Consider the following 15732-nt stretch of genomic DNA (forward strand, 5'->3'; position numbering starts at 1 on the left):
GGATTGAATATTATTTAATCCAAAATATGGGCTGTAATTTTCATTTAGTACATGGGGTGTTATGTGTTTTAAAAAATTGTTTATATTGCTAATTATTTAAATCAATATATTGCAGTTATTTTCATATTAAAGCTCATTTTTTATTGCTTAAGTAAAAAAGTCTTTTAGTTACCATTCATTCCTCAACATCTGATTTAAACCTGGTAATGTAAGATTTTGTATATTAAACATTTTTTGACATGATTCCTCAAAATTATGTCCGACACTTTTGTCTGTATTACTTTCTAAAAGAATTTGTTTGAAAAAATTATCCTCTAAAATTATGGTATAATATAAAATTAGATATTTAGCGGTTAAGGAACTAACACTTTCATTTAATTTCAGAATCACCATCATCAGCCTCGAAGAATCACGCCAGCAACATTTCATTTCCTTCAAACGAAAGTGCATGTTGGTAAAGGCAATGAGGTTGATACAGATTCAAGATCAAAGTTAGATTTTAGTGAGTGAAGACAATTATCTCATGGTTCCACCACTGTATAATATTTAATAAAATAGTGCAATAATGGTCGGTCTCTACTACTGCCGTAAATTATAATTCAGTGAATTACGAAACGCTTCGGGCGAAAAAAGAAAGTAGCAGTGTATTTTAAAAATAATAGCAGAGGTATTTTATCTGCAGACCATTTTTGATCTCCGCTTATTGACTGGAAATGAGCCAGCCAATCATAAAGACGATTTAAGTGAAAGGATAAAGTGAGGCGTTGAGGTGGAAGGGCCTTATATCGAACCAAATTTCTCTTTCGTTGGCAAAGAGGCATGTAGGTCGGGAGTCTGTCGCCTGGAAGCGTCGGGAACGAGTCGACTGGCCCCACGGAAGGACTGACTTGATCTACGGAGGAGTGAAGTGTGTGAAGCGAGTGTGGGGGAGAGGGGGTGGCAGGCGAGGAGGAATCGGTGCGGGCGAAGGCGGTGCGATCGAGATGAGATAAGTTTAGAAGAAGGAAATGGTGCCGTCCAAGAAGAGCGTGAGGAACACGCCACTGTGGGTGAAATTATTCGCTCCGCGAGTGGTACAGTAGCCTCTGAATGAGGATTCAGGGGGCCGAGGTGAATAGGAATCCTATAGATTTTAAGCCGGTGCTATGGGGAGAAAATTTAAAAGCAGAAACTATATTGAGTGATCTTCAAAGATGAATATTATATCAAGGACTAATGAGCCGGAGAAGAATTTTGAAATAATTAATGAACAGAGATGGTCGAAGGCCGAAGAAATAATGGGTGAAGGTAATTTAAATAAATAGTCTCTCACGGGAAAGGTTATTGGATGAACAACCGTTAGGTTGAAATACAGTTGTCATGCGAGTGAATCTGTAAACACTCCAAAATATTTATTCTAAAAATTTGCTTGTTAAAATTCATTTAAGTTCTTGAATTTCCATGCGCGAAAGAAGTATCCAAGCAATGTAATTTATGGTATTCTATATTTATTCTAAGATTTGTTTAGACTCAATTCCTTCAAATTAATGAGAAACTTGACTTTCTGATGATTAGATTATGCTGTCTTGGCAAGGATAAACGTATTTTTGCGATTCGCCTAAGTCTTAATAAAAGGAAGAGTTGAAGGGCTAGAGTAAGGCTATTCCAAGGTTTAGCCCCATCGATTCAAGACCTGTGGGTAGCGAGACTAGCGACAGAAGATTTAAGTTCAGCATGAGAGATGTCTGCGGGCTTTTTGCTTCTAGCGGACGAAACGTACGAAAGGGGTACGGCGAGAGGCCCCTGGACGACATCACGAAGATCCGGCGAGCGAGCAGCCGGAAGGGCCGGCACAAGGCCATGTGGTCTCGGGGAAGGAGCCGGAAGAGGAAGGGCGGCCGCCCCACCGAGAGAGATCCTTTCCGGGATCCTCGAGGGGACAGGCGGTGAGGAAGACGAAACGGGAAGCTGTGGGGCTAAAGACGGGAAGAAGGGGCTGAGTAGAGGGCCGGAAAACGGGACACACGACGAAATTGAGCATTTGGCACCGGCCTCTTGGGACGGCACCGGCAGGGTGGAGGCGTGGCTAATGAAAGCCGAATTCTCGGGAACGGGAAACGTCGGAGAATCCGGACGGGATCACAGTTCCAAAGCCGTACAAAATGCAAACGGGGACCTCGTAAAAAAATGCGAGGAGTCGCGACCCGCATCTATGACTGCACTGAATCCCGCAAGGGGAGACTTCAACGCCCGCTTGTCGAGTGAAAACGTCACCAAGACCACTCCAGTGGGTAAGGGCATCAGTAGGAGCAGAATTGATGGGGTTAGCGGGACCACGGAGGAGTCAGTGGGCGGAAGGAAAGTTGGAAGTAAGATCGGGAGATATTACCCACGAGGGAAGACGAATGGAGCAGGTCTTATGGTCTGCTTTGGCAGATTCGCCCCGAGATCACAAGGAAATTTTACGGCCCGGGCGGCGAGGCCCTCCAAGTTTGGGGTGGGAATTCAGGATGCCCCGGAACAATCAAAGGCGTTGTGCGGCGAGAGCGTTCCCAATGGGAAAGCACCGGTTCCTGGAGGACCGTGTCGAGGGAGATGGCCCGTCACGTCGGAGGGAGACATAAGGGAGGGGTCCGAAATTTCGCGAGTGGGGATAACGGGAACTGCAGAACGGTCTGTACTAGGGCGGCCCAACAACAAGACGCGGGAGGAGTCCGGGGTCAGGCGAGGTGGTGAACTCGGAAAGTCTGAGTGTTTCCGATCACCGATGGGAATTGAGGAGTCGGATCCGATCGGCTGCGGGGTGGGAGTGGTCTTTTCCCCGAACTCCTTCGGCGGCGCCGCCTCGGAGCCCTCCCCGCCTCAGTCCGGCGTCTCCTCATCTCAGAGGTCGGAGAGAGAAGCCTCCCCTCTGGATCCTACCAAAATTGATGGGGGAGACACCATCGAAGAAGCTACACTAGGGACCGCGGTTGAAATTTTCCCGAATGGAGTCGATGATATACACCACCCGAAGCCTGACAATAAATACTCCAATGATCCCGAAAGGTCGTTGGAAAAAGTAGGAAAGTTAATCTTAAAGAAAAATTTCGATGTTGTGAATGTCCTTAAGCGCATGGCGAAGAAAAGGATCGAGCTGAGATCGAAGACCAAAACGGACCTTTTGAAAAATCCTAGGAAAACACTACTGGCCCTGGAGGACCTGAAGTACATTCACTCAAATGAAGAGTTAATCGATAGACTAAAACTCAAGTTGCAAACGAATCGCATTGAGTGCGAAAGAAAGGCGTGTGCTGACTCTGGGACGGTGTCGTTGGACAGAATTTCTTCCCACATCCGCGATCTCACCGGCTCTGATGAATACGGTGACATGTGCTGCCATCCGGAAGGCAGACTGAAGATGTTGGAGATTTTGCGATTCCGCGAAGAGTTCCTGTCCCATTATCGGATCCGAGAGGACTTTTTCTGCCAGTATAAGCAATGGGAAGCCGTCAAGGAGATGCTTGTGTTGGCCGTGGCTGCTGACGAAGCGAGAGAAGATAGAGCCAACACCAAAAGCGAGACTGGGAGAAGCACCCCTGCAAAAGGTAGGGAATACCTCATGATACCTTATAATAATTGTGCATGGGTGTAGGCGGTGGGGGTTGGTCAGCGACGTGATAACTCTTCTTTACTGAGAGAACCAATTTGATAGGATTGACGTGCTGTGACTATAGCTATGCGAATAATCGTCAGGGTGTTGTGCGCGCCCCCGTATTTTTCTTTTTATGCTTATTTTTGTCAGTTCAGCATTAATTGTTTGTGATTACTTGATGGGTCAAGAAACACTTAATGGTCAGCAATCTTTGTGGCCGGGCCAATTTTGCTCAATAATCCTCCAGGTGGAATTCTTATTTTCGTTTGAGGGACTGCTGTTATTCACCGAAGTCACTTTGCCGACGTCAGAAGTGGCATTACCATTGATTAATAATTATACGGAATTAAGGGTCGAATATATGCCATAAACAGTTGAAAAATGCATATCCTTTTAAAGGGATAATTCTGTAAGATGCTTAATTCACCCCAAGGATTATATTATTCTTTGCTTGAATTTCATAAATCTGTTATGATATTAAGTTTCTGTTGTTTTTCTTCTGAAAATGAAACTAACTAATGAAGAAAAAAGTCAATTTCATCGTGAAAGATTTTTCTTAGTGTTCTACTCAGCTCAAGTATAAATAAGTACAAATATTATGCTTAAGTACATGTGTTACATGTATAAATAATGTTTCTTGTCTTATATGTTTGGAATATAAGCCGTATGTAATAAAATAATAATAATAATATCGTATTTAAAGATTTATTTAGGCGGAGAATGTGATGCCTTACTCAGGAAAGGTTGTTGAATAATTTATTCTCATTTGAAAGTTTTGGAAAATTGGTATTTCATCCAAAGATATAGTGTAATTAAGAATGTATGAGAGTAATTATAGTCCAAAAATATGACACGCTTAAAATTTTCCCGTAAGAAACTTTTTCATAGTATGATGAGTTTAGAGTATTGTAAATAGTCTCCATAGTCAAAGAAAAAGTGTGAGATATAGGTGTGACATTCCCTTTAGCTATAGATTACTTGATGATTAATGAATTCAGCGATTGTGATCAGCGCATCATTCACGCGTGCAAAACCCTGGTGAGTTATCATTTACTTGATACTTCAGACGTGATGTCACAATTAAGATGGCTGAATAAAATACTGGAAGGGATCCACAATTAATAAATGCGTTTTAATTAATTTTTGCGCATGGTTGAAAATCACCTTTAGCGTTTATTCTAATGAATCGAAATATCCGTTAACCTAGTGAAGGAACATTTAGCAAGAGAGGAAGAAAAAAATGTATTGGAATTTTCATATATTAGATCGATTTATGTGCTAAAATATTATATAAAATTTTCTTTTGCGTTTTTTGTACCCTAAAAACATCATTAAGATATTCCTTTAACTAAGAAAAATTGACGTAAACTCTACAAGCAATTATGGTGTTTCAACAGGTACTTTACGCTTACTGAGCTATTTTATAAACCGTTGGTGATTTTCATGAACATCATTGATCACCGTTGCCACCAGTGATCCCCGCGTTGTTTCTTGCGACGGCATCTGTTAAACGACCATTCCAGGATGTAGCTTGGAAGTCGCGGCCGTAAATGATCACTTTATAGCAGCGCAGTTAATTACTTTCTTAGAATTCTAACTTTCTTGCAGTCCTTAATCATCTTTCCACTTCATGGTGATGCTCGTGTGATTATTTTATTTATATATTCATCAGTCTATAACACTTTTATCTTTCATGAAGACAATAGGCATTTCATGTCGAAAAAAAAACTAATCTCCTTTACTGTAATTGGACTTAATTTTAATGAATGCTACAAGCTACTTTTCCTTCTAACATATGTTGCGTGTGTAAGTGCATTTCCATTTATGGACTCCTACTGAATAGGAATTAATTCAGAGGCAGGAGAGGTCACACAAGAAATGCGATCTCATTTCCTCATTCAAGGGTGAAATTCGAGAATACTCTGCTAACGCGCTGTATCAATAAATGGGCATTGCATTTTGAATACAGTACCGTCCACTACTGGAGTTGAATAATTAAATATAACTCATTAAAATATCTCATTATTGTAGGTTGCCACCGCAGGTTCTCGATGCTTCTTCAGCTTTCTTTGTTTTCCAGTATCCTCTTGTCGAAATATCATCTTCCTTCTTTGACAGCATCCGTCATTTTCTTTTTCTGTTGGATTTTCCCTTTACCCAGCACATATATTGGCAGGCAGATATTACCCTCTTAACAATTGTCCAATCCGTTTCTTTTATGGTCCCGTTTGTTTCAGCAGTTGTCTTTCCTCACAACTCTTCGTGAAACTTTCTCGTTTCTTACATTATCCGACCACCTATTGTTTCAAATTCTCTTATTTCATATCTCCAAACGTTTGATCATTTCTCTTGCTCGTACGGCTCAAACGAAGTAGTGACCATTTTTCACGTTCGTACAAAAAACTTGACAAACGAAGAATTTTACATCCTTTTTTTATTACGAACCTCTTTTGACAGTTAAACATCTAGAGTTTCTTTTAAAAGTATTCGTTGCCACACCTATTTCTGCATTTAAATCCTTTTATGCCGCCGGTCTTCGGTTGTTTGTGTGTCTCTTTTTCCAATCGTTCATCTTTCACAAAGGTTTTCTTCACATCCCCTGATAGGCATTCATTAGCTTTGTATTCTTCTTCAACTTATTCTAAATGAATCGGCATCTTTTTGAATATTTTGTTCTTCTAACAATCTTGTCATACGTAAGCCTAAATCTTGGTCCGCTTGGCTTCACCCACATATATATTTTGTTACCCACCAGTACATCACTATGTTTTTATACCATTTTTAATTTAAGTTATACCTTGCATATTCTTTTAATAAATTTCATATGAAGAAGCTACCATAGAACTACCATAAATACCGCAAGATTGTTTACCTTCTTCGATTCGCTTCACTTAAACCTGATGGGGGACGTGAGGATATTCCTGTTTCCACACACTAACGTAAAAATTATCATGTGGACGTGAATGCAACCGGCTGAATTTTCCCCACGTTCTGTGGGGAACACTTCATTGCCTGGAGCCATACAAATTCTCCCCAACGGAGTCAAAATTCAGAACTAGGATCATGCGACCCAGTAGAATTAAAGCTTACGACTGTCCCCGGTCGAGATTCACCTCTCCTCGGGATTCGAGATGTGCCATACTTTGGGAAAGCATTAATTGGGGAACATGTAAAGATAATTTTGTGTTAGAAAAGTTATGATCCCAGCTGAATTCTTTCGTTTTGAAAAAGATGGATGTTTTATCCTACTATTGAATCATTATTGGCTATCTGCCATGTCGCAATAGGTTTTGGATGGCCCCTGGTAACTAATGGAGATACTGAGGACTCCTTAAAATTCTTTCAAAAACTTATCCCAGCGAAATGTTCAGTTTTAAACGCGTCATAGTTTCTGTCTCATTCTTTCCATCGAAAATGTTTATTCTTTTCCCTCCTTAGCCCAAAAAATAACTTTTTTTCTTCTCTCCATTCATTAACGTTATATCTCAATATTTTTTCCGTACTTTTTCTACTATCTTTGAATTTCCCTCCCTAAACTTCACCCTTACCAACCTATCTGACATTTCTTTTCGCCATGTCCATACAAATTTTTAATTCTTTTCTTAAACCTTATATCAAAAGTCTCCGGCCTACAAAATCAAAGACTCACTTTTTGAAACACAGAGCGGTATGTTTAATAATACAGGATTGACTGTTTGCTTCTTAGAAGAGCCCTTATCATTGTTTCTCCTCTTTAGTTAACTCTTCTGCTCCCAAAATTCTTTCCATTGCGCCTCAGTGCTATCGTATGCTTATCACCGTTCAAATACTGCTTAATTATGTGAATTTTATGAACCGGCATTATCAAATGCTTTTTAATTTCACTGAAAAATAGTGCTTGTACCCCGATGGCTAAGAGCAAATAATTTTTCAATACGGTTTTCTTATTATTACTATCTAAAATTATGTAGTACTTGGATATGTTGTCTGAAATCAGTTCGGTGCAAGGGTTAGCAGTAGATTTATAATGAAATCCAACACTACGGGTGATGCTGAAACGAGAGAAAGGAAAAAATGTAAGCTAGTCGGAAGGGTACGGCCTCGGATTATAGTAATTACAAAGGAGAAGAGTATCCTTGGAAGTGAGAATATTTGAGAATTGGAGTTATCGTTGAGGCACAGGTAATCGACGGAGAGATGAACGGTCGGTACGGGAAATGGTTTATGAGGCAAGTGCTTTAATGCCGAGGAGGTTGTAGGTATTGGGGGTGGGCGAGAGGTTGAATGAGGGAGGAGGGATTTCATAACGGCGGCCGACCGAGGGAACGGGCACGAGGGTGGGGCGGTGAAGGGGGGGGGAGGGGAGAGGGGAGGGAGGATGGAGTGGGACGCTTGATTGAGAGGTTGGGGTGGGAAGAGCGTGCGTGCTATGTGGAAGGCTGCGGAAAGTGTTCGAGGGAGACCGGAGAGCAGAAATGCGAATGAAAAACCTCATTTTTAGGGCCTTAGATCATCTTTTGAATTATCTCTCACGTCCCTCTTCGGAAATGTGTTTTTTTCTTTCTTCCTCTTCGCCGGGTCACAGGAAGATATTTTACTTCTCCAGGACGATAAGGAGGTGGATGACGGGAAAGTGCGAACCGGTGGGCGTGGTAAGATCACCGCCGTATTACTGCCCTCAAAGAGAGCTGAACGCGAGAATTTTTCCCTTTGTTATAACAAAAATGGCGAGTTTATAATTTTTAATCTACACGGAGAAAGAAATGAGGACATGACTCATCACTTTCGCAAGACTGCGACGGGTGGAAAAAATATCAAGAGGGACTTAATCGAGTAATTTCCGGGACGTGTCGTGGATTGCAAGGCATAGTGAGAGTTGGTGCAATTAATTGAGAAAACTTCAGGCAAGCCGAATAACCGAATCTTTGCCGAAGAAATTGGTGGTGAACATGGGCTTCTGTGGGGTCCTTTGCAAAAAATGAAAACGGGAAAATGAACTGTTTAGTGTATACATGACCTGTCGAAATCAACTACTCTTTTCTTTATTTAAATTTGTTACTAGCTAAGGCATTTTTTTAAAAGAAAGGAAATAATAATGGCTATTGCCGTTGTTGATATAGGAACTCTATCGATAAAAACTTAAATTTCAGCCCTGGTACCTAAAATGATATTCAACGATTTTTACGATCAGTACAAAGCTAAAGCAATCTTTTTAGCCATCCTTTTCACGAAGTCAAGTTACGATGGCTGTCTCAGAGTTCATACTATTAGAACGGATCTGACATTTTGAGCATTATGTGAAACTAGCAATGAAAGATGTAATTTTTACTTTTTCCTCAGAGAATGAAAAATTATTTCCCAGATTAAATTAATTTGTGACCATAATTGAGATAAGTTATTATTTTTAATAATCCTAGTTGGAATGCATGTTATTTTCGAGAAATATGGCATTAATGTGAAAGGTAATTGTTTTATTTCCACATGCTCTGCCCTGTGTGGACGATAGGTTTATTAAATTAACCCTAAGCAAGAAAAATAATATCTAACCATCTGGCGTGGCTGTAGGACTAGCGAGTGTTTACAGCTGGTCACTGAATTTCAGGTATGCATCGTACTAGAATTATTCTTATAGAAATAATGAAATTGGAGACAACCATCGCTAAAAATCACTTAAGTAACCACACCCGTCGTGTTCACGTACCCGTCGTAAAATTTTAAATAAATGTAAAAATATCCATAACGTTTGGGTTAGTTTAAATTTCTTCGAGTGAACTTAAATCTGTTGAGGTTGAAACCATCATCCAACTTTTATTATATTTACCTTATTTATTATTTACAGCTATCACGAAATACAGACCTCACTTTGCCATTTGCTAAAAGGGAGAACAAATGAAATTGGATTGGGAATTGAACGCTGCCACGATCTCTTTAAACCAAGGTAGTTGTTAAATTTTACGAGCTAGCCTTCGCATGCTGAAGTCTTTTAATATCCCTCGTTTCCCTTCGTCAACGGAAAAAATGTAAATTTATACATTATGTCGACCGGGACACTGCTCTACATTCTTGCCTCCCGCTTCGTTTTATGACCGAGTTATGCGCCGTAGCTGTTGGTAATCGTCAACTTTTCATTCTTTGGCGATGCTCTATAAGTAACGCCATTCCAAACCTTCTATGGAATTCGAACGAGATACTTTTTTCCCCGCGTGGTTTGACCTTAGCTGTCTCGAGTCCACAGCTGATCACTGCGGAGCAGGCTGCGGTCGACAAGGAAATAACCAGCCCCAAAAAATTGTGGAAGATGAAGAGCCCGTTATTTATATTAATTCCTTTTTCAACTGTGTCCGAGTCAATGCATCCGTCCCACAGTATGGGTTTATCCGTTGAAGGATTTCTTACCGTCGAGAATGGAATCTTAGGGGGTTATTGGGGTGGGGAAAGGAAAAAAGTTAGCGGGGCGAAGAGATGAAGAGAAGGGTTAGAGTCATTCCATGACTGGGTGGATGAATGTACTGACCTAATGGGAGGTGTGTACGGAAATAATCCATTCGTCGAAATTGATTCGAATCATTTCACTTGAATCTTCATTCAATAAGGACGTAGTTGGAAAAAGGTCTCAGGTGAATCGGTTTAATCCTATTATCGGATTATGATTTAAATCAATCTTTTTCAACGTTGACGTCGTATCGGTTTACACCGTCATTCAATTTCTTGCCTTTGTAAATAGTTTCGTTGGGCGTTCCTCTGAACTGGGCGTTGGATGCAAAGATGAAAAATGGCGATCGTCTCGAATTAAGAGGTTGAGTCTGCTCGCATGCATCTTTTGCTTGAAAAGACTGCGCCAAAACGATTGCGGTGCAGACTCCGTCTCGCGCCGAAAAAGTCAGAATATCGTAGTTCCAAAAGTATCGAGTTTAAAAAATCGGGGATGGTGATAAGAACCAATTTTCGGGTCAATCGATTCGGAATCGCAAATATTTCCCCCAATGGGTGAGCTGAGGTGGGCGGAAGTTGGAGAGCGAGGGTCTTTTGGGGGGGGTCGGCACGGGGGGAGTGAGTCCCTCGGGGAGGAAGCGGTCGGGAAGACGTGCACAGGTCTCGCGCGCGAGATTTTCAGAGATAGAAGAAGCGTCGCTCGTTAAAAAAAAGCCCGAGCAGCGGCGCTGTAAGGAAAGAAATTTGGAATTCAGAGATTATTTAATGATTCAGAGTTCCGCCTCCTCTTTTCTCCCTTCTCAAAATGCATTTCATTTTTCCTTCCCCTCGGTGACTTTTCCCTCATTTGCGCGACGGCGGCTTGGCACCACCGATGCATTCCTACCAGATGGTATGTGTTTAAGCTTCTCACCGATTAATTTTTTTCTTGCACATGTCGTAATATTAAATCGAACACCGAATTTGAAAAGTCCTAAAATTTATACATTTCTTTTGTCGAAGTCAACATAAGAAAGTCGTAACTCTAACGTAAAAATTGGCAAAATCAATTTAAGGTGAATTTTCACGCCTATAGATATCATTAAGCAAAGTAGTTTGTGACTTTTCTTTTGTGTAGGCTAAATTTCTCTCCCGAGGAACTATCCACTACTGTGATAACTTTGGCAATAACTTGTTGTTCAAACTGCTATATTAAAACTGTGAAATAAATTTATTGTGAGAGAAAATTAATACTGAAAATTCATTAATATCCAATTTTGGTTTTCCTAATTAGTATTTTTCAACGTACGCACAAAGTGTTTCTTGTTTCTCTCGCTGATTGTGATTTTTTTACCAAGCATGATATACGTTTATCATTATGATTACCCTTTGGCTCAGTAGGAATCGACACAATTCGCCTAGTGGCTAAAATCAAAGCACCTACATATATTTGTATACATATTGATAGAGTCGAGGTACTTTTTGCTACACTTTCGAAATTTTCAGTTGTGACTAGCATTTGAACATTAACACTTGAAGAACAAAAGTTTCTTTGCAGCGTACATTAGGATCCCTTCAATCATGCCGCAGCGGAAGCGGATCGCACATTCGATCAGTCGTTTCATGTCATCAAGTGAATGAAGAATGTTTTATTTTAAGGTAATTTATTATTTCACGGCAACAACGAAAATTCAAAAAAAGTACTTTTAATTTTTTGTTATCTTTTAAGTCTGAGAATCGCCACCATATCGCAATTGCAATTTATTTTCAAGTAAGATCCTGAGGTAAGAGCATGGCCTGCTTTTATTTTATTTGCCTTTTTGTCTGACATATGGAAGCCCTTCATTTCCCTCAATATAACACTCCGAATCATCTTTTCCTAAAGAGAACCGAAATTTGGCAGCATATGCAGCAGACAAATTTTGTGGATAGTTTTTTTAACTGTCCTTTAGAAAAACTGAACGTTCACCCGGGAAAGCGAGACTAAATTTGCGGTATTCGAGGTTAGCTTGAGGTAATGGTAGTATGGGGTGTACAGTTATTGCGATTTCTATCTCTAGAACAAGAGGAGGCCGATGAATTGTATTATAAAGAATCTTCTCTCCATAATATCCTTGGCATAACCATATGCTGTAATATAACTCATATACTAACCATGTAACATCAACTGACACTAAAGGGGTTGACATAGAATAGTCGTTATGAATGATGGAGGGTATCTGATTGGGAATATTTACATGACTGGTGGTAACAGAATGATATCCACCAACCACAGTTACTAAGCGACTCCCTAAGACCGGTATTTGGCTTATATAGCTTCAAACCTGTCTTGGAACATGTCGTATGATTTCGTTTTTGATCAACTGTGATCAATCGCGGTGGTCACCCTGCCGATAGATTTCCCTCTACCCAAATGTTAATGTTAAATATTATGTATCCGTTCACCCGAAATGCCTACAGCATCCAGCAGAAATTATTAACCTCCAGCACCTTCATCCCTCCATCATCCATCCCCACATCATGGATTTCATCAATGATTAAGGGGTCCTTAAACTCAACAGAATGTTCAGAACATTCAGCGACTTTGGTGCTCGCATGGCCACGGAGAAAATTTTGAACATATTTATAAATCAATATAATCAAAGGCGTAGATTCGCCATAATGTTTATCGAGTGTCTCCGTAGTCTTCGGAGGTGATTTTCCTTTCATAAAATAATGATAGCTCAACATTTGAAATTCTCTTTCATCCATTATGTATAAGTCTACTTTTTTTTGGAAAAATTGCTTTGCTCAAACAAGCGTCAAAAAGAGAGTAATCGACCAATCTTGCTGAACCTTGATATGTGCTTTTTGAAGAGATGCTAATAATAAAAAAATAATTTCTAAACGCGCTAGTAATGCATTCTATCTCACACTCTGCTGGATTGTCAAACTATCCTTTTAAGACGTACTCACTTATTACTTGTTATATTTTTAAATTCATATCGGGATATGTTTAAATTATTTCTCCTGATGATTATCAGCACGTACGTCACTTATTATTAATAAATATAAATTTTATTACTAGTTCTACCGTGTATATAGTCAGTTTTAAGAAAGTTTGTAATTTTTCATGGGCTTTATTTCACACTACAACGCATTTCACTGACTTGTGGCATCAACAGGTAAAAGTGACACACACAGCTGTTGAATATATACCCATCGGACAGAGGAGAGGGGGAAGTTAAAGGTGGGGGGAGCGGATTTTCAGGGGATTCAAAGTCTGTGGTGGTGGCTTTTTCGGTTAAAGGAAGAAGTGGTGGCGCCCTGGTTATGACTTAATATTGGGTCTGGTCTGAGTTTATTGAGGAAGGATAGGAGCGGACGGCTACTTAAAACCATTGGAATTGTTTACCCTCGGAGTTTACCTCGGCTGTGTATGGTCGGGGGATTTTTCGGAAGTGAAAGTCGGTGGTTTAGGAAAGGGAACACAAAACGGAAGAATGGTGTTGTTTGGGTTATGATGTTTCACAGGGTCTGATCATGGCGTAGATGTGACTGAGTACATTGAACTGTTGGGTTTGTTTTGTTAGGTCAATTTTTCTGATAGGAGAGGGGAGGGATGGGCGAATAATTACTCATTACAAAGTGTTGTATTGGGATCCGTCAAGTGCCTTCGTAACTCGATTAGCTCTAGAGCATCCATTTTCAATCTTTTAGGGAGGACATGTAGTATTTCTGGGATAAAATTGCTATTATGGTTACAATCTTAGAGATTTTTTGCAAAGAGGGAATTGGGATTTTCCTTTTTGTGACACCTGGCGTGTTCTTGGGCTCGTGTTTTGAAATTCTTCCCAGTTTGACCGAATTAATAAGTGTTGCAATTATCGCATTTAAATTTGTAGATGCCTGATTTATTAATTATATCCTGTTTGTCTTTGCATTGGCAGAGAGTTTGGAGAGAGTAAGGGGTGTGTAAAAGGCCGCTTAGAGTTAAGTTGGAAGGCGATTTGAGATTTAATAGGAGATATCTCCTAGGAAAGGGATCGAACATCACTTGAAGTTTTTTGGATTATTTTTCCGACCAGGTTTGGATTGTAACCATTTCTGGTGGCTATATTTGGAATTTTACAGAGTTCCTTATTGAAACTCATGGGAGATGGTGGGTGTGCGGGAGCCGGTGTATCACTGAGTGGAGGGCTGCATATTTGTGCGAAAAATGGTGGGCGGAATAATTGGGAATTATATGATCCGTATATGTGGGTTTCCTGAAAATAGAGAACTCGTGTCTATTTTCTTTTATGGTTATTGCCAAGTCAAAGGAGTTATATGCCGTTAACTTCTTTTTCCATGGGGAAGGAAATGTTAGTGTAAATCGTGTTGAGGTAATTGTGGAAGGAGTCGAACAGGTGGTTTGACCCTGTCCACAGGCAGAGAATGTCATCTACGTAGCGGAACAAATACACTACTTTTTCCACGTGTTCGTTGACCGTATTGAGCAGAGATTCTTCTAATGAATTAAAGAATATTTCGGCTAGGAGGGGAGTAAGTGTGGAGCCCATAGCTAGACCGCCTTCTTGGATATAACAATTTTGGTTGAAACTGAAATAATTTTGGTTAACAGCTATCAACAGCTGTGTGTCACTTGTACCTGATGATGCCGCAAGTCGGTGAAACGCGTTGTAGTGTGAAATAAATTCTGTGGACAATTACAAACTACAAACTCTTTTAATATGGGCATCAAACATTTCCACGAAATGAAGACTGAAAGTGTGAAGTATATTTTTAAGAAAGTTTACACAATTTTATCAAGATCGCGAGAGCCCATTTTTAGATTTTTTACGTTAAAAAGAGGGTAACAGAACGCGCAGAACAAGATGGCGGCGTCAGAGTCTTGGCGTGCAACTCTAGATTTGAATCTGCATCGTTAACCTGGAAGAGAAGACGAGAACACGAATGTGGAAGGACGGTGAAAATTCTCCATTTTCGTCGAAGTGAGGAAAGGAAATCCGCACGAGTTCCCCGTGAGCATCTTCCCATAGAATGTAAAGACTGTGGAGGATCGATGGATCAGCCATCCACTCCATAAAGGAAGAGTGATGTGCTCCACTAGTTCCCGTTGCGGCTCAGTGCAGATGACGGGATGATGCAAAGATTCAGTGCATTATGCATAGGTAATCTCCGAAAATCGTGTCGTGAATGAATTCACGTTACTGTACTCCATGTTGATCCCTTCGCCCCTCTACTTGACCTCTCACGAGAGTGGATGCTGTGGGAACGGGATTGTCAGAATTTTGTATAGCCTCTTGAAAGACGCTTAAAATTTTTTTCGAAGGTCAACCCTGAGAAATACTTCCTCGAGAATACGCTCCATCGCCCAAATCTGTTTATCCTTTTCAGTCATATAGTTAAGTCGCTTGAGGACCGCTACGGATTGTTCCAAAGGCATAACAGATTACGGAGTATCATTTGGCTGCTGAAAATAGTTTCACATCACGCTGATAGAAAGGTCCATGGCTCTAATTCTACCATTGACATATTAATTTCAGTAAAAATAATCAATTCGGCTCACCAGGATGGAAAAACCACTATTGCAGCAGCGAGCACTTGGACTTAGGCCTAAGTTGAGTCTGAGGCTAAGATCACGCCGAACGTCCCTCACTCACGAAAATCAAATTAAAATTTAGTCCACACCTACACTAGTTTTGAAATTTTCGAGTGGGCTAAAGATTTATAATGCAAACAATTTT

This window comes from Hetaerina americana, unplaced genomic scaffold, assembly GCF_022747635.1.
Source record: "Hetaerina americana unplaced genomic scaffold, ioHetAmer1.1.p SCAF_1, whole genome shotgun sequence".
Lineage (NCBI taxonomy): Eukaryota > Metazoa > Arthropoda > Insecta > Odonata > Calopterygidae > Hetaerina > Hetaerina americana.